This window comes from Neovison vison, chromosome 1 (genome assembly GCF_020171115.1).
Source record: "Neovison vison isolate M4711 chromosome 1, ASM_NN_V1, whole genome shotgun sequence".
Lineage (NCBI taxonomy): Eukaryota > Metazoa > Chordata > Mammalia > Carnivora > Mustelidae > Neogale > Neogale vison.
The window spans coordinates 52,786,503-52,811,745 of record NC_058091.1 but is presented as its reverse complement, the minus strand read 5'-3'; the positions used below and the strand labels follow the sequence as shown (position 1 = coordinate 52,811,745).

General features: G+C 38.2%; 1 protein-coding gene across 6 annotated transcripts in view; it reads left to right on the top strand.

Annotated features, from left to right (window-relative positions):
- Window positions 1–16,069: 16,069 nt before the first annotated feature.
- MYO6 (myosin VI) overlaps window positions 16,070–25,243 on the top strand; it is a 153,275-nt gene continuing 144,101 nt past the window's right edge. For all 6 annotated transcript variants that reach the window (XM_044246965.1, XM_044246962.1, XM_044246958.1 and 3 more), the window contains exon 1: window positions 16,070–16,254. The gene's annotated coding sequence lies outside the window, so the exon portion shown is untranslated. The remainder of the gene's footprint in view (window positions 16,255–25,243) is intronic.

The window sequence follows — 25,243 nt, the reverse complement described above, 5'->3', positions numbered from 1 at the left end:
CATATAGTAATACATGTGTGAAGATGTATCGTTTCCTTATAAAAACTGGGATAATAATACAAATACTTTTCAGTATTTTTGTGTCAGCAATATCTTACGAAAATCTATCCCAGCTATCTAGTATAATCAAAGTCAAAGTCAATTATATAATGGACCATTATTTATTGATCTATGCCTTTATTCTGATATGCTTGGTTAATGCTATAGTAACAATTCCAAGATCTCAGCAGCTTACACCCCCCAAAAAAGTTTTCTTTCTTTGGTCATGCTACACATCCAAATGAGGAAGTCAGGAGAGTTCTGCTCATCAGCTACACAGCTGCCAGGCTGATGAACCTCTAGATCCATACAGGGTTCAATGGCTGCTACAGAGTGGGACAAGAATCTGGTGAGCAGCACAGTGACTTAAAGTTTCTACACAGAAGTGGCGCATCATTTCACTTACACTGTACTGGCGTAAGCCAGTTAGGTGCGCCACTCCTAATTTCAAAAGGAACAAAAAAGTTCACTTTTACCATATTTCCAGAATGAGACAATTATTCTTTGAGCAACTTAAGTGACTACCACACTACTAACAGGTATTCACTTCTGTTTCCAGTTTTTTACAACTATGAACATATAATATATTTTCCTGTTTTTATTTCTTTATGCACTGGTAGTTTTTTTTTTTTAAGATTTTATTTATTTATTTGACAGAGAGAAATCACAAGTAGACGGAGAGGCAGGCAGAGAGAGAGAGAGGGAAGCAGGCTCCCCGCTGAGCAGAGAGCCCGATGCGGGACTCGATCCCAGGACCCTGAGATCATGACCTGAGCCGAAGGCAGCGGCTTAACCCACTGAGCCACCCAGGCGCCCTGCACTGGTAGTTTTATTTCTTTGGAATATATTCCCATGGATTGCTGGATCAAAGATAATATGTTTTTTTTTAGTTTTTATAGATATTATCAGCCTGTATTCCAAAGAGATGTAAGAATTTAAATTTCCTCCAGCAATTTATTAAAATACAATTTTTTCTGCATCCCTAAGAGCAATAGGTATCATAGCTCTCTTTAATTTAATAAGTCTTGTGCATGTAAAGCTGTTTTCATTATTACCTTGCTTTTTTTTTCATTTAAATTCAACTAGCAAACATATAGTACCTCATTAGTTTCAGATATAGTGTTCAATAATTCATCAATTGTGTATAACACCCAGTGCTTTACACATCATGTGCCCTCCTTAATGCCATCACCCAGTTACTCCCTCCCCCTACTTATGGTCCCTCCAGCAATCTTCAGCTTGTTTCCCAAAGTCAAGAGTCATGGTTTGTCTCCCTCTCTGATTTCTTCCCTTCAGTGTTCCCTCCCTTCCCTTATGATCCTCTGCACTATTTCTTATATACCACATATGAGTGAAACCATATGATAAGCTTTCTCTGACTTATTTCACTTAGCATAATCCCCTCCAGTTCCACCCACATCAATGTAGATGGTATCCTTTCTGATGGCTGAGTAATATTCCATTGCACATATGAACCTAATCTTTATCCATTCGTCTCTTGAAGGACATCTCATCTCCTTCCACAGTTTGGCTATTGTGGACATTGCTGCTATGAATATTAGGGTGCAGGTGCCCCTTCGTTTCGCTAATCTGTATCTTTGGGGTAAATACCCATTAGTGCAATTGTTGAGTTGCAGGGTAGCTCTATTTCATTATTACTTTGATTTGCATTTCCCTGATCTGTAGTTTAAATTTGGGCTTTTTTTAATGGCTTTGCCTATCATTTGTCCATTTTTCCATTAGAATTGTAGTAATCTTTTTCTTTTTCTCTATTAATACTTAAGCCTTTCGCATAGTACACTGTCATCTATGTTACATGTGTATCTTTTCATAATCTATTATTTGTCTATAGACTTGGTTGTGCATTTTTCATACAAAAATTTTTATTTTTATGCATTTTCTGAGTCTTCAGTCTTGGATAACGGGCTCCTTCTTGATTCATGACAATACATACAGTCATATGTTCCTCAAGATTTTTTTTTTAAAGATTTTATTTATTTATTTGACAGAGAGAGAGATCTTAAGTAGGCAGAGAGGCAGGCAGAGAGAGAGCGGGAAGCAGGCTCCCTGCTGAGCAGAGAGCCCAATGCAGGGCTCAATCCCAGGACCCTGAGATCATGACCTGAGCCGAAGGCAGAGGCTTAACCGACTGTGCCACCCAGGTGCCCCTCAAGATTTTTTTTTTAATTTAAGTAATAAAGTTGGAATTTATTTCTTTATAAGAGATACATGTGTTTTGAGAATTTTATTTTCCTCAAAATAGTCATTTGTGCCAGCATCATTTATTAAAAATCCTTTTTGAGGGGTGTCTGGGTGGCTCAGTCATTAAGTATCTGCCTTCAGCTCAGGTCACGATCCTGGGGTAGTGGGATCGAGCCCCACATTGGGCTCCCTACTCAGTGGGAAGCCTGCTTCTCCCTCTCCCACTCTCCCTGCTTGTGTTCCCTCTCTCGTGGTCTTTCTCTCTGTCAAATAAACAAATAAAATCTTTAAAAAAATATTTTTGATAGAAAAAATTTCTATATTGTCATATGTTAAATATTACTAAATATTTTGTTTTTTTTAATTGGTCCGCTCATTACTTCTTATACCTAATAACTGTAATACTTAGTGAAAGCTGTAGCTAAAGGAAGTTTATAGACTTAAGCATCTTCATTATTAAATCCAAAAATGAAAAATAAAGGAAATAAAAGCTCACATTTAAAAATTAGGAACAGGGGCCCCTGGGTGGCTCAGTTGTTAAGCATCTGCCTTTGGCTCAGGTCATGATCCCAGGGTTTTGGGATCAAGTCCTGCATCAGGCACCCAGCTCAGCGGGAAGCCTGCTTCTCCCTCTCCTACTCCCTCTGCTTCTGTTCCCTCTCTCGTTGTGTCTCTCTCTGTCAAATAAATAAATGAAATCTTAAAAAAAAAATAAAAATAAAAATTAGGGAAAGGGCCAGAGTCAGGGCTTAGCCAGAAGAGCATGCAACTCTTGACCTCAGGGTTGTGAATTCGAGCATCATGTTGGTACAGAGATTACTTAAAAAATAAAATTAGTTAGGAATTAATTAAAAAAAAGTTAGGAACAAAACAGTAAAATACTTTTTCCCCAAATGATTTAGAATAGGAAATTAAGAAAAATAAAAATTAATGAAACTAGAACTTCCTCCATACTATCATAGCCTGATCAAGGAATATATAGTGAGATATATAATATAATGAATAAAATAAGGAGAATAAGAAAAATAAAATGGACAATAAATAACAATAAGGTTTTGTTATCTCCTTTAGATAATAAGAGTTACATGTAGGGGTGCCTGGATAGGTCAGTCAGTCAGCCTTCGGCTCAAGTCATGATCTCAGGGGCCTGGAATCATGCTCCAGGGAGCCTGCTTCTCCCTCTCCTGCTCCCCCTGCTTGTGCTCTCTCTCTCTCAAATAAATAGCCAAAAGAACAACAACAAAAAAAGATCTACCCTAAAAAAAAAGGTATATATGTTTTTATACATAAATTTCTTTAAATGTATGAATTCATTCTTCACAATGACCCTATGAAGTGTGTACTGTCATTACTTCCAATTTACAGAGGAACAAAGTTTACAGAGGAAAGAAGTGATCACCAAGTTTAAGGATGTCCAATATCAGAAAATGTATCAATTGTTATGTCAAAGATTAAAGGAGGAAATTTATATGATCATATACAAATTTAATCATAACACAACCTTTGAGATTAGAGAAATCTGTCATAACATAGACTATAATATTCTAGTAACAAAATAAATTAAATGGTGAAACCCAACCAATTAAGTTAATACCAAAAACCGGACAGGCTCTCATGCTACTCAACCTTGTTTTTGCACTTACAGCAAATGTATTGAGACAAGAAAATGAAATAACTGCTATAAAACCTTGGAAAATAAGAGATGACTTTTTTAATTGAGTAGGTGCCTGTATAACTAGAAAACTTCAGAAACTTTAAAAAAAATTTGGTATATTGCTTTGAGAAATACACAATGAGAATCTAGAAAAGAAACTGGGGAAAAATCATTCACAGTAATGGCCAAGACCTTTAAAATACTTAGGAAAAAATTTTACAAAAAAGCTTATGCCTTGAATGAGAAAATCATACAATTTCATTGAATGCCATAAATAAGACCTGCAGGAATGGATAATGAAGAACCATGTTTTTAGGTGCAATGGCATTATACTGTAAGAACATCAATCTCTTTCTAATTTTATATAACTATAATTCAATTTTATATAATGCCAGTAGTGTTATTGTTTTATATGTAAAATCTCAAAGCTTATATAAAAGGAAAAATGCCTGAGAAGAGCCAGGAAAAGAAATATCAGTATATATGACAAAGCCACTGTCAAGAAATCGGAATCTGGGGAGGAAAAAAGTATAAGATGAGGTGTGTTCAAACAGACTAAAGCAGAGCAAGACAGGAGAGACCACATGAAAAAGAGACACCAACAACACGAAAAGGGTGAAAAAATATAGCAAATACTCAAGTAAGCCAGAAACCCAAATGTTCATTGTGACCATATCTCTACCTGCTGTTCATTTAGGTTATTGGTTTGGAATAAATTGTTGCTTGTCATCAACAGTATTTAAAGTACTAATTAGCATATTACAACAGTCCTTCAGTTGTTTTCATATTACATCATTAGAGACTTGGCTACAAATAGGATAACCACAGGACTCCTGCGGAGAAATTATTCTCTAGACACAACATTGGTGATGTTTTCCTCAAGTTGTCAAGTAACCCAAAAAACCCAGAGCCAGACTAGGTTCAGGGATGGGAGACTCCATCCTTCCTGGGATAGGCAATGGGTGATAGACTTCTTCTTTTTTAGACTTTTTGACAATGACTTCACTGATATGTATATTTTGGATTTTGGATTTTGCCCCTACATAAAATCCAATTCCTACACAGCCCCCTTCCTCTCTGTTCCTCCTCTATCCCCTCCCTGCTACCCACGTACCCTTCTCTCCCTGCTTTTTCCCTCTCTTCCTTCCTCTTTTCCTCCTTCCAGGGGACACACACAACTAAAAAGTTTCAGGGAACAGTTTTTGTTGTTGTTGTTTTTTATGCTCTACACCTGACATGGGGCTTCAACTCAAGATAAAGAGTTGCATACTTTACTAAGCCAGCCAGGTGCACCCTAATACTTTTGAAAGAGAAGTATTCTGATAATTTGTTTTAGCCTTTTTAAAAGATGCTCCCTACTTCATCAAGATCAAAAGCTTCTGCACAGCAAAGGAAACAGTCAACAAAACAAAGAGGCAACCCACGGAATGGGAGAAGATATTTGCAAATGACAGTACAGGCATTCTTTATAGATCCTTTATACAGGATCTATAAAGAACTTCTCAAACTCAACACACACAAAACAGATAATCATATCAAAAAATGAGCAGAAGATATGAACAGACACTTCTCCAATGAAGACATACAGATGGCTATCAGACACATGAAAAAATGTTCATCATCACTAGCCATTAGGGAGATTCAAATTAAAACCACATTGAGATACCACCTTACACCAGTTAGAATGGCCAAAATTAGCAAGACAGGAAACAACGTATGTTGGAGAGGATGTGGAGAAAGGGGAACCCTCTTCTACTGTTGGTGGGAATGCAAGTTGGTGCAGCCTCTTTGGAGAACAGTGTGGAGATTCCTCAAGAAATTAAAAATAGAGCTTCCCTATGACTCTGTAATTGCACTACTGGGTATTTACCCCAAAGATACAGATGTAGTGAAAAGAAGGGCCATCTGTACCCCAATGTTTATAGCAGCAATGGCCACGGTCGCCAAACTGTGGAAAGAACCAAGATGCCCTTCAATGGACGAATGGATAAGGAAGATGTGGTCCATATACACTATGGAGCATTATGCCTCCATTAGAAAGGATGAATAAAACTTTTCTATCAACATGGACAGGACTGGAAGAGATTATGCTGAGTGAAATAAGTCAAGCAGAGACAGTCAATTATCATAGGTTTCACTTATTTGTGGAGCATAACAAATAACATGGAGGACATGGGGAGATGGAGAGAAGGGAGTTGAGGGAAATTGGAAAGGGAGATGAACCATGAGAGACTATGGACTCTGAAAAACAACCTGAGGGTTTTGAAGTGGCGGGGGGTGGGGGGTTGGGGGAGCCAGGTGGTGGGTATTAAGGAGGGCACGTATTGCGTGGAGCACTGGTGTGGTGCAAAAACAATGAATACTGTTACGCTGAAAAGAAATTAAAAAAAAAAATGCTCCCTAAAATCCACTACATTGATGTTATCATCCACAGTTTGATAACAGTAAGGTTTAACTCTTGCATGCTCCAAAGATCTAAATACACAAGTATAATTTTATCTACTGACAATTTGGATATGTTTATATACACTTTATAAATTATGAAAACTATTTTTTGGGGGCACCTGGCTTGCTCAACATGAAGAGCGTGGGACTCTTGATCTCAGGATTGTGAATTCAATTTCCATGTTAGTTTAGAGATTACTTACATAAATAAACTTTAGGGGTGCCTGGGTGGCTCAGTGGGCTAAAATCTCTGCCTTCGGCTCAAGTCGTGATCTCAGGGTCCTGGGATCAAGCCCCACATCGGACTTTCTGCTCAGCAGGGAGCCTCTTTCCTCCTGTCTTTCTGCCTTCCTCTCTGCCTACTTGTGATTTCTGTCAAATAAATAAATATAATCTTTAAAAAAAAAAACTTCAAAAACCCCCTTTTTTTAATTCCTAATTCTTTGGTTTAAAAATCTTATTAAGTTTCGGGTGGCATATGTTGAGGCAGATTGTTTTCTAATTCTGTTTATTGTAATTATTGTTGGCATGATCAAATAGGCAATAACTAATACACTTATCTACACTTATCTACATTTATTTTATCTTTAAAATTTTTTAAAAAATATTTGAGAGAGAGAGAGCATGAGCAGGGGGGAAAGACAGAGGGGAAGGGAGAAGCAGATTCCCTGCTGAGCAGGGAGCCCCATGTGGGTCTCAATCCCAGGAACCTGGGATCATATCCCAAGCCAAAGGCAGACGCTTAACTGACTGAGCCATCCAAGCACTCCCTCCACATTTGTTTTAAAATGTCCAAAAGCAAAATTACAATTTTTGACTGTATCCAAAAATGACCTTAGATATTTTTATTAATTTGCTTGAATTAACTTAGCCTGGTTACTTTACATTATTAATAAATATACAAATAAAATACTTAATCTCAGGAATACATTTTATTTCTTTGGAAAGACGCATAGTTTCTCACAGCAATTTTTTAAAGTCAGCTTTACCCCCAACATGGGGCTTGTACTCAAAATCCCGAGACGAAGAATCAAATCCTTTACTGACTGAGCCACCCACATGTCTCATCTCACACTGGTTTTTAAAAAAGGACTTTTCTATTCAAGAACCATTGCATTCATGATTTTTCTAAGAGAAAGTAAAAAATTCAGAAATTAAAAAATAAGAAAAATTTTAATTTTTTAAAATATAAGCTTCCATTTGAAGTGTATGATGAATTATACAGATAGTGAATGAATATATAGCTCAAAACATATATAGCCAAGGGGAACCCACATGTGCAATCACCACTGAGTAAAAAAATAGAACATCATTAGCATCTCAGAAGTCTGCCACATACCTCTTCTTAATCTTCAACCCTTTTTAATACATCACTTATAACTAATAAATAGTTAATAATATGAATAAGTTAATAATTATAATTAACTATGATTAATAATATGAATAACTAGTCAATAATATAACTAATAAACCAAATAAGTTATTTAGATTGTTAGATTATTTTTTTTTAAGATTTTATTTATTTATTTGACAGACAGAGATCACAAATAGGCAGAGAGGCAGGCAGAGAGAGGGGGAAGCAGGATCCCCGCCGAGCAGAGAGCCCGATATAGGTCTTGATCCCAGGACCCCAGGATCATGACCCAAGCGGAAGGCAGAGGCTTTAACCCACTGAGCCACCCAGGCGCCCCAATTATTAGATTATTGTTAAGCAAACTTTCATTACCTATACATTCATGATAAGACTATTCATCTTGCCCCACTGATGCTGGGTTTGATCATCTGACTTTTCTGGCCAGTAGAATGTGGGCAGAAGCACCAGTGTGCCAATTCTGAGTTTAGACTTTAAGAGACACAGTACATTTCTGACCTCTGACCCAAAGAGAGGATACCCCAGGTAACCACTGGACCTTCATTTTGAACCCCAGAATAAGACACTAGAACAGAGTTGAATTTACCAGTAGCCTAAATTAGAGTTGTCTCAGGAGAACTATACACTTGCCCAGGAGAAAAATAAATGCTTTTTGTTATATGCCTTTGAGATTTGGTTGGCTATACAGCAAAGGCTCACTAATATAATAATCATTTGGTAAATCTCAAAAAAGCCTATGTGATTAAACTCAGGTTATTACTCGGTGAATACATTTCATGCTTTGTTCTCTTCAAACTTATGTTTATTGTTAACAGTAGGATAATATTTAACTGACATAGAAGATACTTCCTGGTCAATGATTACTTTATACTTCCTTGAGCTATTTCAAGAAACTACTATTTTTAAAGCAAGAAAACAGCTACTACCAGTGTTTTCATTTATTTAACAAGCATTTTTTTCAGAAGACTGCTGTGTATCACTGGTTTGTTTAAACAGTACTCTCCATACCAAATCTTTTGCTGTTTTAAAATATTATGTAAACAGTAATATTTATATCATATGATACCAACTATTTATATCATATAATACCAACCAATATTTCATTCATAACCTTTAGAGAAGATATGATTTATTTTCATTTTGGCATTTTTTATTAGAAATATCACACACAAAAAAGTAAAAATAAAGATAGCAATATCACAAAAGCTTTACATATAAACCGAAGGATAACTGGTGAAAATAAAAATGGTAAGTATTGTGAAAATGCACTTTTTAGAAAAATGAGATAAAATGTATATACAGATTCTTTATAAATATTGAATCATCTGTGGGATAGTGATTTAAATTTAAATTCCATGTTCCCATGGAGAATTGGGCAAGGCCCCTTCTCTCCAAAGACAAAGTTCTAAAATGTCCTAAAAAACTCTTTTCTGAAGGATTGCCACTCTCAAGAGTTTGGACCTACCAGAGCTCAAGTTCATTCTGCTCAGTTCCATTCCACAAACATTTACTGAGTGCATGCCTTTTATGTCCCAGCTCATTCTGGATGTCCAAAGTTAGGTAAGATCTCAGCAAGCTCACAGCCTTGTACATAAAACATTCAGTATAATATAAAGTGTACTAACATAAAGATCTGCACAAAATATCTCCGTGGACATTAAGTCCAATCTGAGGGTTGATCATATTAATGATAATGTCTAAATAAGAATCAACCAACCAATCACTGAAAATGATTAACTTATAAGCAATTAGGGTTTTATAAACATATAATTTTGCAGATTTTAAACACCACTAATTTTTTGGTGTATTTTCTGGACTATTTATGTAGGCTTTGGAGAATGGAATTTTCCGAATTGTGACACTGAATTCTTTATGCAGATCTTCTATTTATAACATACGTTATTTATGGTTTCCTGCCTTAAAATTTCTTTTGAAGATTTTATTTATTTATTTGACAGAGAGAGAGAGAGAGAGAGATCACAAGTAGGCAGAGAGGCAGGCAGAGAGAGGGGGAAGCAGGCTCCCTGCTGAGCAAAGAGCCTGATTTGGGGCTCGATCCCAGGACCCTGAGACCATGACCCGAGCCAAAGGCAGAGGTTTAACCCACTGAGCCACCCAGGCGCTCCTCCTGCCTCAAAATTTAATGCAGTCTTGTTTTTCTACTTTCTCAAAGCTTCTTAAATTGTACGTTTGATTTTTAAAATTAAGTAATATCTATAAATTCAAGTGTAAATCATTTACTTATAATATGCAAGAAATACAGATATTCAACTGCGTTTTTCATTATATTCCTAAACAACAGCAGGAAGATTTCTGTAGACTGGGAAAAAGTTTTAGAAGTTAGATGTTTTATATAAGTTTCTATGAATTTTTTAATATTCAGATTTCATCAAAACAATATAAAAAGAAATTCTATATGACTTCTTGTACTATTCTGTTTAAAACAAGCTAATTTCAATAAGTTTTAGCATTGATTTCTAAAGTTTTTTTTTGCTCAAATATGTTTACTATATATATATATATTTACAAACTTTCCTAGCATGTAGCAAATTCAATATTATACATGAATGTATTCTTTTAAATGTATTCATTTACATTACCTATTGGTGGGATTGATAGCATATTTGTAAACCTCTTTTTAGTTTGCAAAATGCTTTCATTTTTGCATTGTCTTAGTCTTTTCCCTCTGCAGGAGGTATTATTATCATTGCTGTTTTATTGATGAGTAAATTGAGTCTCAGTGAGATTAAATGACTTACATGGGTCACAGGCCTGGTAGCCAGGCCTGGAACCAGTTTCCTTCTCACACTATTCACTTCATCTACACAAGTTTAAACATAATTCTGCACTTCCAGAATGCCTTCAACTCATTTGCTTTTTTAATTTCTACAATTTGGTTAGGTTATATCTGACCCATTTAAGTCTGAGAAAAATAACTGACTCTTCTTTGTCCCTTTTCAAATTATGGAATTGAACTGAAGATCACTGGGTATGGCAAATTAGATGGAAGATTTTTTTTTAAAGATTTTATTTATTTATTTGACAGAGATCACAAGTAGGCAGAGAGGCAGGCAGAGAGAGAGGAGGAAGCAGGCTCCCTGCTGAGCAGAGAGCCCGATGCGGGACTTGAACCCAGGACCCTGAGCCGAAGGCAGAGGCTTTAACCCACTAAGCCACCCAGGTGCCCCAGATGGAAGATTTTTTAAAAAAAATATTTAGTTATTTTAGAGAGAGAGAGAGAGAGAGAAAAAGCATGTGCAGGGGTCGAGGGAGGGGTAGAGGAAGAGGGAAATAGAGAACCCAAGCAGACTCCCCACTGAGCATGGAGCCCTGTAGTGGGGCTCAATCTCAAGACCATGAGATTGTGACCCGAGAGTTCAACTGACTTTTTTTTTTTAAAGATTTTATTTATTTATTTGAGAAAAAGAGACAGTAAGAGAGAGCATGAAAGGGGAGAAGACCAGAGGGAGAAGTAGACTCCTGGGGGAGCCAGGAGCCTGATGAGGGACTAGATCCTGGAACCAGGATCATGACCTGAGCTGAAGGCAATTGCTTAACCAACTGAGCCACCCAGGCGCCCATCAACTGACTTTTTAAAAAAATCATTTAATTTTTAAGTAATCTCTGCACCCAATGTGGAGCTTGAACATAAAAGCCTGATATCAAGAGTTGTATACTCTACTGACTAAGCAAGCCAGGTGCCCTTGAAAAATTGTTTTTTAAGATATTTGTTAAGTGTTTTGAGGTGATGATCTTTGGTTATACTTGTGCTTTTGTTTCAGTTTTAATTATAATGCTGCTAGAACAATTCAGGAAAAACTAGTAGGGGGTTTAAATAAGGGAAACCATTGTTACGGAAATTTCCAGGAGCTATAAGGATTAAAAAAAAATTTTGTGGTGATCTGGTTAAGAAAAAATTTTTTAAAGCATCTACTGGGGCTCACTTAAGTGTCAAACTCTTGATCTCAGCTCAGGTCTTGAACTCAGGGTCGTGAGTTCAAGTCCCAAGTTGGGCTCCACGGAAAAAAAAAATCAGACAGACAAAATATCTATTGATAAATGACATTACAGCTTTAATTTTAGTCTTTTATACTGAAAATATTTCTAAAATATATTGGGCCACTTTCTTTCTAGAGTAAGTTCAGGAACGATGTTTAAAACATCATTCAGGGGACGCCTGGGTGGCTCAGTTGGTTGGACGACTGCCTCCGGCTCAGGGCGTGATCCTGGAGTCCCGGGATCGAGTCCCACATCAGGCTCCCAGCTCCATGGGGAGTCTGCTTTGCTCTCTGACCTTCTCCTCGCTCATGCTCTCTCTCACTGTCTCTGTCTCTCAAATAAATAAATAAAATCTTTAATAAAAAAAAAAATAAAACATCATTCAGTCTTCTTAACAAAATCATTTATGATTTTACAGGAATCACCAAACATTAGCTTTTCATGATAAAGTACAGGAGATACAGATGTTGATGTATGAGGATGGGCGCAGATATATCCTAAGAAAAAAATCCCAAGTCTATCTCTTTAGGGATCTGCTTCTTTCCTGTAACTTATTTACCTACAAATTCCAGATGATTACTATTTGTGCAAACTCACTAATAACTGAGCAATGATAAATATTTCTTTTAGAAGTTACAGTATTGCAAATACCTCACTTATTCATTAAATAATCACTTGAGCACCTGTTTATTCCTTTTTTGTAAGATAGGAATAATGATAGAACCTTTCTATATTAGTTGGGGTTCTTGGTTGAAAACAATAGAAACAAACTCTGGCTAACTCGTCCAGAAGAATGTATTGGACAAGTATCATGTAGCTCACAATCACTGGGGATGATGGAGAACTGGTGTGCAAGACGTGTAGAGCCATTCATTTAGGATGTCACTGTCAGTACTGTCAGGGTTGCCACAATGATCTACACCACTGTGAATGATCTCTATCTCTGCATCTTTGCATCATTTTGTCCAGATATCAAGTTTCAAGTGAGAGCATCCAACTGAATTAACCTAGGTCTCATGCCATCACTATGCCATAGTTGCCAGATAGTGTGGAGAAGGAACTTGGCTAGACTCAGTTTCCAAAGTGTGAGGTGGGCCCTACTCCCACCAAGACTCAAAATTAAGAATTCTCAGGATGCCTGAGTGGCTCAGTCAATTAAGCATCTGCCTTTGGCTTGGGTCATGATCCCAAAGTCCTTGAGTCTGGAATCAGGCTCCTTGCTCAGTGGGGAGCTGGCTACTCCCTCCGCCTCCCACTTTCCCTCTATGACAAAATAAAAAATCTTTAATAAATAAATAACGTTTAAAAAAATCAAGACTTCTTCAAAAATAGAATGGGAATTAAGAAGTTAGGCAGGCAAAAGCATATCCTCATTGTATTACCCCATAGGTCACCAAGAATTTATTGGGATGATTTATGTAAAGTGCTTGGTATAGTGCTGTTACACAGCATTCAATACATTTCACCAGTTATTTTAATTCAATGAGCCAGGCATTGTGCTAATCTCTAGGAATAAAGAAAAAAAAAGGCAAAATTTCTAATTAAAGAGCTTAGTATTTCAGAGAGTTGTTACAGAGGGAAAAAAATATAAAAATGGAATGATAATACCACTTAATTAAATGTTACAGTGTAGGTATGAAGTGGGTGCTCTGGAAAACAGAGAAAAGAAAAGCAAATTATGCCAGAGTAAGGACAAAGAAAATAACAGACTGAGTTTTGACAGCTAAGAGGAGCATTATAAAAGGACTGGGCATGTCTGCATTGCAGTGACTAGGGTATGTTCAGGATTGTGAAGGATATAAATGAGTTTTAACTGATCTGAAAGCCATCAGGATTTGGTAGAGGAGATGACATAATCAGATTTAAGAGGAGAGGTAACTCTAGGAGTGGAGAGAAAATAGACTAGAATGAGCCAATGCGAAGAGTTCAGATGCTATGTACAGTTGGGGGATACATATTTAAGTAAAGTATCAATAGTGAAATAAGTGTTGGAAGAGATATATGCAATGAGTCCTGAGAGAGAGGTGAAAAAGACTACCAAACTGCACCTAAGTTTTGGATATGGAGATTAAGGAAAACTACTTCTTCCTTTTTTAAAGTTTACTTTTTTTATTTAAGTAATCTCTACATGCAAGGTGGATCTTGAACTCACCACTCTGAGATCAGAAGCTGCATGTTCTTCTGTCTGAGTCAGCCAGGTGTCCTGGGAAAACTTGGCACAAATAGGTTTTGTTCTGAAGGATTCATTGGATTTAGCCTGGCAACACTCCAATGCCATAAAAGGCATAACTGTCTTTTCTGAACACATCAGCACTTCAAAATGTCTTATGTAAAGTACAAGAAATGGGGAAAGGCAGTGGATGGAAATGAGATTGGATAGGTAAGCAGGGCTAAGACAGTGTTTCAAAATGCAAATAATTCCAAAGACAGGCAAGTAACTGTGAAGCCTGGATTAGGGGGCAGGGGGCACCTAGGTGGCTCAGTTGTTAATCATCTGCCTCTGGTTCAGGTCATGTTCCCAGGGTCCGGGGATCAAGTCCCCCTCCCCTCCCAATCAGGCTCCCTGCTCAGCAGGAAGCCTGCTTCTCCCTCTCCCTTTCTCACTGTCTCTGTCAAATAAATAAATAAAATCTAAAAAAATTACTTAAGAAGCCTGGATTAGGACAGCTTTGTGAGGTTTAGGACAATGATGAACTGAGGAACAATGAAAAGGCATTAAAATTCAACTAAGAGAAAAAGGAAGAGAAATCCCTCCGTGCTTTTTAAACAAAAACAGTATAAAGATCGCATAACACATCTTAATTAATTTGAATTTTATATTAAGGGTAGTAGAATGTCACTATAGGAGTTTAAAGAGAGGAGTACATAGACTTATAAAATATAAACCTGGTGGCAATGTAGAGACAGAGTTAGAAGGGGACAGGATTGCACCCTGGTCAAATGGTTAGGTGGCTAAAGCAGTATGAAACATCTGAAATGATGGTGGCTTGAAATAAGATAATGGTAGTGGCTATCTGGAAGAATTGGATACACTGGAGAGATATGGAGCTTGAAGCAAAGGGACTCAGTAATGGAAGTGTGGAAAAAGGAGAGCTAGAGAGAAAAAACCAAGTTATTACAATAAACTGTATCAGCTGCTATTGGTCTGCCATTGCCTTTTAATCTTAAATCCAAAATGAAGTCAAAGCAGTGAACTGAAATTTCTCTCTCCTTATTGTTTCTTTTTTCCAGTTTGTTTTGAAATGTAATTTTATATTCTTAAGATTTACCTCTTGGCAATCAGGAATTAAATTTCTGAGATTGCTGTAAATTATTTCCTTTGCTGGTTTCTCTTCCTCTTTCTTACTTCCCTATTTTATGCGCAGTACTTTCTTGTTTTAGTCGTATGCTAAAATACCTCACCATAACTTAGCTTTCCCACCAAAAGAACTGGGGAAAAACTGAGTATCTGAAAGTTGTCATCAGAATCCTGTAAATTTCCTAGTTGCTACTCAAAAATGGTGAGGAAAAAAGTTTAATTCTCCTGTTTAGGTACCCTTTTTCACTGGAGACCTTTAGCATTACAATCAATCCTTACCAATTCCTTTTCTTAGGCTCCTTTTCGTTGTAAAAGCTACGTGCGTTTTCATCCCCTAATTCAATTTTGCACAGCTACTTCATATTTAATTTTCAAATATGATTTACAGGTAAGTCACTTATAAAAACAGTAAAATTTAAACGACAGAAAAGATCGGGTTCTAGTAAGTAAATGCGGTCCGGGGGCCAGAGAAATACAAAATGTCCATCTCAGACCCTTGGCTACCCAAAGCAGAATAGCAAGGTTGCTCCGCCGCCCCGCAGCCCAGCGCCCCGCGACCCGGACGGGAACCTAGTTCGCAGCGGTTCTCCCCTCCGCAACACCGCCGCGTCGTTCCCGCCCGCCCTCTAGTAGAACGCGGGGTCCTCGCCCCCCTGCCTGAACAGCTGTCTTCCTCCGAGAACAGACTCCTGCTGTTGCCGGACTGCGCGGTCACCGCATCCAGACCGCAGAGAACTTGCTTTGCATCGGCTGGAGACCACGGCGGCGAAGAAGGCCATCTCGCAGCAGGAGGAACAAGGACTATCGGCTGCGCCCGCGGCGGCCTCTTCTCCCGCGCTAGCGCGCCCACCTCAGCCCCGGAGGCTCTGCGCCGCGGGCGGGGGGCGAGCGAGGGGCGGGGCGGCCGCGGGCGCCGGGCGCCCCCTCTTGGAGCGCGCGCCCGAGTACCCGCGCGCCCGATCGGCCCGCCCCGGCCCGCGGCGCCCCCGCCCCTTTGGGCGCTCCGTAGCCGTGACGTGCGCGCGCCGGGGCCGGGGACTCTGCTGGGCGCCGGCCGGCGGGCGGAGACGGACCCGGGATCTGTCCGAGCAGGAAGCAAGCAGGATCCCGGTCGCCGCCTCCCCGTCTCCGAGCTTGTCCACGTCGCCGGCTTTTCGCTCAACTTCATCACTTTTGACCCCCGCCCTTCACCTCTCCGGCCACAGGTTGCCTCGCTGCCGCGCACCTGCCTTCGCCTCCGCACCGGTGAGTGACGCGGTGCCCCTGCTTCGGGGCGTCAGCGTCAGGCCTCGCTGCCCCGGCCCGCCCTGCTTCTGGGCCTCTCCGGGCAGTCCGGGGGCCCACGGCTAGTTTCACCTCCCGAGGACGCCTCGGGTGAAGCAGGTGATGGGTGGGCCGGCCGGCTGCTCGCGGTAGTGCCAGGGCTGGTTCTCATTTCCACAGGACAATGAGAGTCCCCTTTCATGGGTTTATCGTCACCAAGATACCTTTGTGTATCTACTCTCGCTCCTAGTTAGAAGCAGAGCTCTCAGGTGACCCCCTCAGACTTGACACTCCGTGATAGTTTTCTCTTAAGTAAACAAGCTTAAAATTCAGTGTAGGAATAGGGCCGTTTCTGTTCTGAGATATGACGATCAGGTGACGGCCACTATTGAAGTAATAGTTTAATCATGTAGGAGACCAGGCTGTAATTTTAGTTTTCAGGTTGTCTAGTACTTTGAGTATATTAATTTATATAGGTGCAACGGAACAAAGCGCTTTTTAAAAAAAATTTGTTAATTTCCCCAAACTTCTTAAAACCATTAAAATGCTCCAATTCCGGAACAAGGTATTATTAAGTAGAAAATAATTTGGTAGGGTTATTACTAGAATATCCGTGTCAGAAATACCATTTCTATACAGTTTAAGAAAACAGGTGATATTTTATCTGGCATAAAGCTGTGGTAGAGGAATGCTTACATCCTAATCTACAGATATTAGTGAACAACTAGGAACACCGTCCCAACTTCACAGATCCCTGTACATGCTAAGCAAAAGTTCCATGTGCTGTTTTGCTCTGGTGGTGTAGATGCAGTGTATCTTAACATATAGTCAGGGTTTGAGAGTTTTAGAAATTCTTAAGATTTACTTGAAACTATTCACACCATAAAATGTGAATCTTGGACTTGGGCTGGAATGGTCATGGTACAAAGGTTGGCAGCCAAAAGAGGAAATCTGTACAAATTAACTAAACTTCATAGATATGTTGGGCTGTGGTTTTACAGTTGGAAACTGTTTAGCGGAAAAATTACCTTAGTGTTTTTTATCATTAATTTTAGAAATATTACAAACTGGGCCATAGCCAGAGCTTGAAACAATGCAGCTGTTCAAAATAACTCATTGACTTTTAAATATCCAGCTCATTTTGAGTATCTGAAGTTGTGCAGGAATTATACCCACAGTGGTAAACAGAAGTCATTCTAGTCTTAGACTTGCCTATTGCGTTTGTATATTTTATGTGACATATTGTTCTCCCAGTTTGAGTTACATTTTCGTTTTCAAAGACATTTTAAAAGGGAGTAACAGAAGTGATGAATGACTTTAAGAAGATTATCATGATTAAAAACTCTAAGTATACATTATATAAAACTGTAATATACATGTATTCTTCAGTAGGGTCTAGAAACACGAGCAAGAAAAATGTAGTGTAAATTACATTATGTTTATATAGGTGCTGCTGAACAAGAGCTTTTTTAAAATTACATCAATTACAAATAAAAATGTAAATTAATACAAGGTATTAAAAACAGAGATCGTAAATCATAACTCATTGCACTTATCTGAAGTGGATCTTTTCCCTCTGTTTATGTTTATGTGATCAAGTTTTAAAATAACAGTGGCCAGGAAATCTGAGAGAGACTGAAGGCTCTTTTCTCATCCTGTTGTGACTTTGCCTGGAGACTGTGGTGTATCATGTAGCCCATTGTTTAGATAACTGGGCTGTCTCTGGGTTCTAAAGTACAGCTCTTTTCAGAAAGTTTTAAAATTTTTGACCATGTGAAGTTTGAATAAATATAAACACCCAAAACATTTTATGGAAAATGAACCCGTTTTCACTGTTGATAATTGAAGCTTCATTTTGATATTTAAAAATGTCAGTTTTAAAAAGAGTTCTAACCTCTCTGAATTTTTCATTTTTGTATATTAAAACATCTTCAGTAAAAGACTGAAAAAGATATTACAGCTTTAATAATTTTCATAGTTTGTGATCCCCTTAATGAGGTACTTCATAATAATTTCTGAACTTGAATAGTATAAGATCATTACCCCTTTATTAGGCATCTGCCATACTCAAAACACTAACTGAGGGATTTGATTTATAAAATAATTTTCAAGGTTGGTGGTCTTGTCCTTTTTACATATGAAGAAATTTGAGCTTAGAGAATTAAATATTTGCTCAAGGTCTTACAACTCCAGAGGAACAAAGTCTGGATTCACACCTATGTCTTCTGACCATGAAGCCCTGTCTTTTCTACCAGACTAGGTTGCCTTGATCTCAGTTCATTTGGTAGACTGCTCAAATAAACCTGCAGAACTAGTATTGTGTTAAAGAATGTAACTTAAAGAAGGCACATAGGAGTGAGGATGATATAGGTCATGAATGTGGTTCTGAAACTGTTGAATTTTCTGCTTTTTTTCATTCTTAAGTTGACAACTTTAACAGTGATTGGGTGTTGCTTTCTCATTTCTGATGTAAATTCCAGAATATTATACAAATTGTGCACTTTTTATTTTGATGGGTTTATAGGAGTTAGAATTAGGCTGTAATGTAACACTGGTTTTCATTGTAGATAAAATGAATAGTAGTCTTTTTGTTTCAGATAGAACTTTATATTTTCTTCCAATAAGAGAACGTTGTCCATAAATGCAGTAGCTATCTTTTAAAAATACTGCATAATTAACTTTGTAATCCTTGTGAGGGGGCTTGTTTTCAAAGTATGACTAAATTCTCACCTGTACTATTTCACCTGTACTATTAGGACAATTTTTTATGGCCTATGTTTATTTCAGGAATGTCCCTTGAGGTATAATAGACACAAAGGACAAAAATGAGTATACAAAGTCCATCTTTTGTCACAAAGTAGGAGTCATTTCAGCAGTAGAATGTAGTTGGGTAAATGAGAAGAAAAATGGTAAGAAGGCTGAGTTGGGTGATTACATTTATAGGTATTTCATTATTTGGTTTGAACTCTAAGGAATTTTGCATCTCAAGGATACTCATATTCAACTGTAAATACAAAATTTATCATCCAAGAGCTTAATATAAATTATTAATGGATATCTATAAGACATCTGCATGTGTGTGTGTATGTATGTGTAGATAATTAAGAACTAACTAAGGTCAAATAAGCTTGAATTCTGTTTTTGAGGAATTATATAATATTCAGAGGAACCAGGAAGTTTGTCATTTGAAACAGCTATACTTTTATTTGACAAATTTAATTGGACTATCTGTAATCTTAAAATGTGAGTGTGAGAATTATTTTTCTGTTCATGGTCTTGAAAGAAAACTTTTCATATTTAGTATAAGAAATACATGGTAATTTGGGAAATGACCACAAGTCCACAAAAAGTTCTCCCTGTAAGTGCTGAAGCATAGACTGTAAAACCAGAAGAACAACTCAGACATCTTTAGAAAACTTGCTAGGGTTAAAGAGAAGGGAAGTACTTTTCTGTACAGAAGGCATGCCTCCAGTGAAACCAAAATACTGAGGAACATTCCTTGGGTGATATTCACATAGGTGAATATTTATATCCAGGCTGAGTAATGTGCACAAAGGAAGGCGGTGCTCTTGACAAAACCACAGGCATCTTTTATATAAGTTACATCACTTGTTATTTTACTTGAAAGTAACCTGCTGCTTAACCTTTACAAGGTAAGTTATTGCATAGAGCAGAATCTTAGAATTTCTATTATATGTGGATGAACATCTTTTTCAACAAATATTTACTGAGGGCCTAGTCTGTTTGAAATATGACTGTAGTGGGAACTGATTCTTTTTACTGGCAGATCTTTGGATATAGGAAATATAAAGAGTGACAGAGACATAAAAAGAAATATGAATGGAAATGCCCATTTAAAATCTGATGATATTTATATCAGATTTAACAACTTACATTTGTATGGCACTTTATTGTTCTGGAAATCATTTTATGTATCTTTGGTCCTTAAAACACCTTGTTGAAGTAGATGTGGTAAACTTACTCTTATTCTGCAGATGAGAAAATGTTGGCAAAAAAAATTAAGTGCCTTGTTCAAGGTTACTTATGTGGCTGCTTAGAAACATAGCTAAGAAGGGAACTTCTGTGTATTCCCATAGTAGATCACAGTTATCTTCTAGGTGTTAGTTAGGGTTAACCTCTTAATGAGCAGTTACTTAATTTTGTGGCTTCAATTTGGATGGTTCCAAAAATTATGAAAAGTCAGCATCACTAAAGTGATAATTGTTAAATACTAGCTTTGTTTTTGTTCTTGTTTGAATAAAAGGTAGGAGATGAGCAGGATGCATTATTATGGGGCTCCTTTAACATTTTTAGTAGATTAATGGAGCTGAGGTTGAAGAGGTTTTTTTTTTTTTTTCCCCCCTCATTGGAGAGTTTTTCAAGATTGTTTTATTTTAGAGTGAGAGAGACCATGCACGCGCATATGCAGGTGAATGAGTTTGGGGAGGGATAGCAAAGGGAGAGGAAGAGAGAATCTCAAGCTGACTCTGGGTTGAGTGTAGAGCTGCTGCAGGGCTTGATCTCATGACCCTGTGATCTCTACCTGAGCTGAAACCAAGAGTTGTCCCTTAACCGACTATACCACCCAGAACCCCTGGTTGGAGAGTTTTTAAAGGAAAGCCCATGGTTTGTTTTAAAAAAGAAAGGAGGGGTGCCTGGATGGCTCAGTGGGTTAAAGCCTCTGCCTTCGGCTCAGGTCATGATCCCAGGGTCCTGGGATTGAGCCCCACATCGGACTCAGCGGGGGAGCCTGCTTCCCCCCTCCCCCCGCCCCCGCCTGCCTCTCTGCCAACTTGTGATCTCTGTCTGTCAAATAAATGAATAAAATCTTTAAAAAAAAGGTAAATAAAAAGAAAGAACTCTGTGGTAGAGCTGACTTCAGAGGTCGCAGCAGCGTTGGTGTCTTATGTGAGGAAAAGTCAGAGTTCCAACTTTCCTCTCAGCCTGGGGGGTTTTCAGAGGGGATGGTTACTGTGTCAGAAAAAATGCAGCTAGTAGACTTGGGTCTCTTGGAGGAAGATGGTGAGTTCAAGGAGTTCCCTGGGCTGGTTTAGGTAAAGATGAAGGTGCAAATGTCTGGGAGGATGATTGGGATGAAGACAATGTAGATGATAACTTCTCCAATCAGGAGCTGAACTACAGAAACTTGGTTATAAGATGGAGACCTCATAGCATTCAGAAGAGCAACCTAAACTTGAACTGTTTACTAAATTCTAGGACAGAGAACCCAGGATGGGACACTTGCCTGCTTGGATTTATGTTTTTATAACACACACACACACCACCCCCCGCCCCCCGCACAGTTTTGCTCTTAAAAAAAAGGAGAAAAATATTCTGGGAGAATTTTGAAAATAACTTTTGTTACTTGACACATTGGTATTGACCTGATAATTATGTTTGTGTTTGTAAAGATTCACTAATGAGCTAATGTGTGTCTGCATTGATATCTTTATGCCTTCATTCATTTGACAAATATTTAAGTGTCTGCCATGAACCAGGTAATGCTAATGATACTGTGATAAATTAAGACCAAGTTCCTGTGCTGAGTGATATTGTATTGTTGTTTTGAATTAAGTTAAATTATAGACTCTTATTACTAGTATGTAATCAACCGGGCTGACCCTAAAGTTGGGAAATGGATAGTTGTCAAAGTGGTAGAATTTGAGGGTTACTAAAAGACTTATGTACTCAAAAATATTCTACTCCTGGCCTTCAGTTCACTGTTACCAGTCTGCTCTTGATAAGTAAGAGTATGTTCCATCTTCATCAAAGTCTCAGGAACATAAGGCTGAGATAAAGGGAATATAGGATTGATATGTTAGCAGCTATTGTTTATTGAGTTTTTGCTATGTGTTTGTGTGTCAAGCAAGTACTTTGTGTACATTATCTCAGTTAATCACTACATGACTTACTTTAGTGCATTTGACATTATGACCCACAATTTACAGATAGTAAACAGAGGCATAAGATGTTAAATTTGCTCAAGCTCATAGCCAGTACTTGATGAAGATGGAATTTGGATGTACTTAGCATGTAGTAGGTAGGAGTAGAGGAGTACTGATATACACACAGAGTTGTGATGTCCTATCAGTATGTGATGGCGTACTGTGTAGGTGGAAGGCCTTGGTGAGTGATGGGTGGAGAGTCAAGAGAGCTTGTTGTGGGGAGGGAGTGGATGGGGATGATTATTGCTTGTGTAACTGCTTGGTCCTTAGGCGTAATCCTTTTTGTGACAGTTCTGAAACTGCAGAATTGCATTTATATACAAATGCTTGCTTACCCAGCTTGTAGATAAGAGGAACTGGCAGACCTGAGATGATTCTGGTTTTGCCAGTCACTACTGTAGTCAGATTACTTAGTGTCTCTGGGCTTCAGTTTTCTCATCTATAAAATGGAGGCAACAGTGTTACCTACCTGGTGTGGTTCTTGTGGGGAAGGAATTAGATAATAATACATGTGAAACACATATCACTGTGATATGTAGTTAGTGTGCATTATAATTGTTACTGTGTTTTTGTTTTTTGGTTTCTTTGGCCATGTTTAATATGGAATGTTTATTCAAAAAGAATAAAGTGTCCTGGCCAAATTGAAGAAGTTTTGAAGTGTAGTGTTAATCATAATTATCTGGGAACTGGTAAAAACATTTGTCAGAAAGGTGTGGGTGAGGCCTGGGCACTAGCATTTAACAAGTTTCTCGGTTGATTTACTTGCACACCAAAATTTGAGAAGCCCTGGTTTAAGACTTTTCTTTATCCTATGCCTGGGAAGGCTTCAGTAAAACAACAAAAAGTGTTTGGATTAACCAGGCAGTGTATGGTAGAAGGAAGTGAAATATCAGTTACCGGAATCCCTTCCTTGATTTTGTGTGTGTGTGTGTGTGTGTGTGTTTGTGTATTAAGTTTATTTGGGGTTTATAAGCATTTATCTTTGAGAGGGGCAATGTTAAATTGCACACCTAACTTTAATTGTAATGAGTTTTCAGCTTTTAACAAGCTTCATTTAGAAGTGAGCTAGTTATACAAATAATAATAGGTAGTACTTGAATAGATTTTAAGACCTTGTTAAAATTTTTAAATTGGATTTCTTTAGATAATGTACTGTTTTGAATTAACCAGCTTTGGTATTGTTAGCTTCATCAGGCAAGCTCCCAGCAGGAAAGAGATTTCATCCTGGATGGTGCAAAAGAAGAGATTATAGAGGTTAGAGAACAAACAAGGGTGGGGGGGGGGTGCACCCAGGGAATAACAATGGTGGAGAAGCCGTTAATACTCCAGAGATTACCAAAACTGAGAGTTGAGAGCTGGCATTGGGGAGGAAGGCCCCAGGGAACTGTGGCTTTGAGACAGTCAGGCAGGGAGAGGAGGGGGAACTTCCATGACCTCCCCTCCCTCTGTCTTTGGGTCTTGTACACTGGCTTGCACTGCTGGAACCCACCTGCGGAGCCTAGGTGGTGATCTATGCAGGCTCATCTTCCCAGGGCAGGAACAGAGCATACATAGAAGGGGCGGGGGGTTTGATGGAGTAGGTGGAGAATAAATGTGGAGAATAAATAGGGCATTGATTAGAACCTTTGGGAATTTTTAGCATTTCCTTGGTGTAGTTTAAATAACTTTGGGACCTGTGATATAGCTCAAAAATGCTGAGACTGCTTATGTTATTCATACTTAGAAAAAAATTCATTCACTTTCTCATCCAATTGGACAGTTATTCTAGGAATTTTTTTTTTTTTTTTTTTTTTTTAAAGTAATCTCTGTGCCCAGTGTGGGGCTCCAGCTTATGACCCGAAGATCAAGAATTGCATGCTCTACTGACTGACACAGCCAGGCTCCCCTTAGGAACTTTTATGATCCATATAACCCAATGAGAAACATAACCCAAGTCTATTAACATAAAACCCTTTTATTAATATATTGTTATACCTTAGCGAGGTTTCTGAACTTAGTCTTGGTTTGAAAGAGTACATGTCTTTCATTAGAAAGGATCTTTTTTTTTTTTAAGATTTTATTTATTTATTTGACAGACAGAGATCACTACTTGTGGCAGAGAGGCAGGCAGAGAGAGAGAGAGAGGGAAGCAGGCTCCCCGCTGAGCAGAGAGCCCAATGCGGGGCTCCATCCCAGGACCCTGGGATCATGACCTGAGCCGAAGGCAGAGGCTTTAACCCACTGAGCCACCCAGGTGCCCCTAGAAAAGATCTTTTAATGACTAATTTTTAAAAAAGAATTGGGAGAAGAGGTCTGTGCCTTGTGGAATTTGTATCTTGTATTTCCCTGGACTCTTGATAGCAAAAATACCAGAATACAGGCTTAATGTAGTAATAGTTGATAGACATAAGACTGTTCTGAAAAAATTGTTCTTCCTCCCTAAGTCCTTTTAAAGACACATTAAATTTCTGTATAAATCTGTTGCAGTTTATTCTTATTCAGCTATCTTCTTTTAATGCCAGTTTTACCTAGTTAACCTGAATTCTGGATACAAGTTTAAATCCATGTTTTTTATTTCGGACAAATTCCTGAGGTTTACTAAAGAAAAGCGTTTCTCTTCTTATGAGATGGTATGAAGGACCCTAATATGAGCATAACTCCTTCCAAAAACAATAGATTATAATTTATATTTTCTCTCTACTCTTGAAGGTTCCAGGGAAAAAGAGTACAAGATTTTCTCAGATTAAGCAAAATTTTGTGGCATATTTACAAAATGCTTGAGACTTCTTGTCTCAAGTACAGCTATACTGGATTTTGTTCGCAGCTTCCAGAAAGGGAAGAACCAACCGTATTGCAGGGCTAGGCAAATTAATCAAACAACACCTTTAAAATATAAATAAAGGATACTTCTGGATATAGATGATATAATTTGGTCTTTTTTTTTTTTTTTAAGATTTTTATTTATTTGACAGACAGAGATCACAAGTAGGCAGAGAAGCAGGCAGAGGGTGAGGAGGAAGCAGGCTCCTCGCTGAGCAGAGATCCCA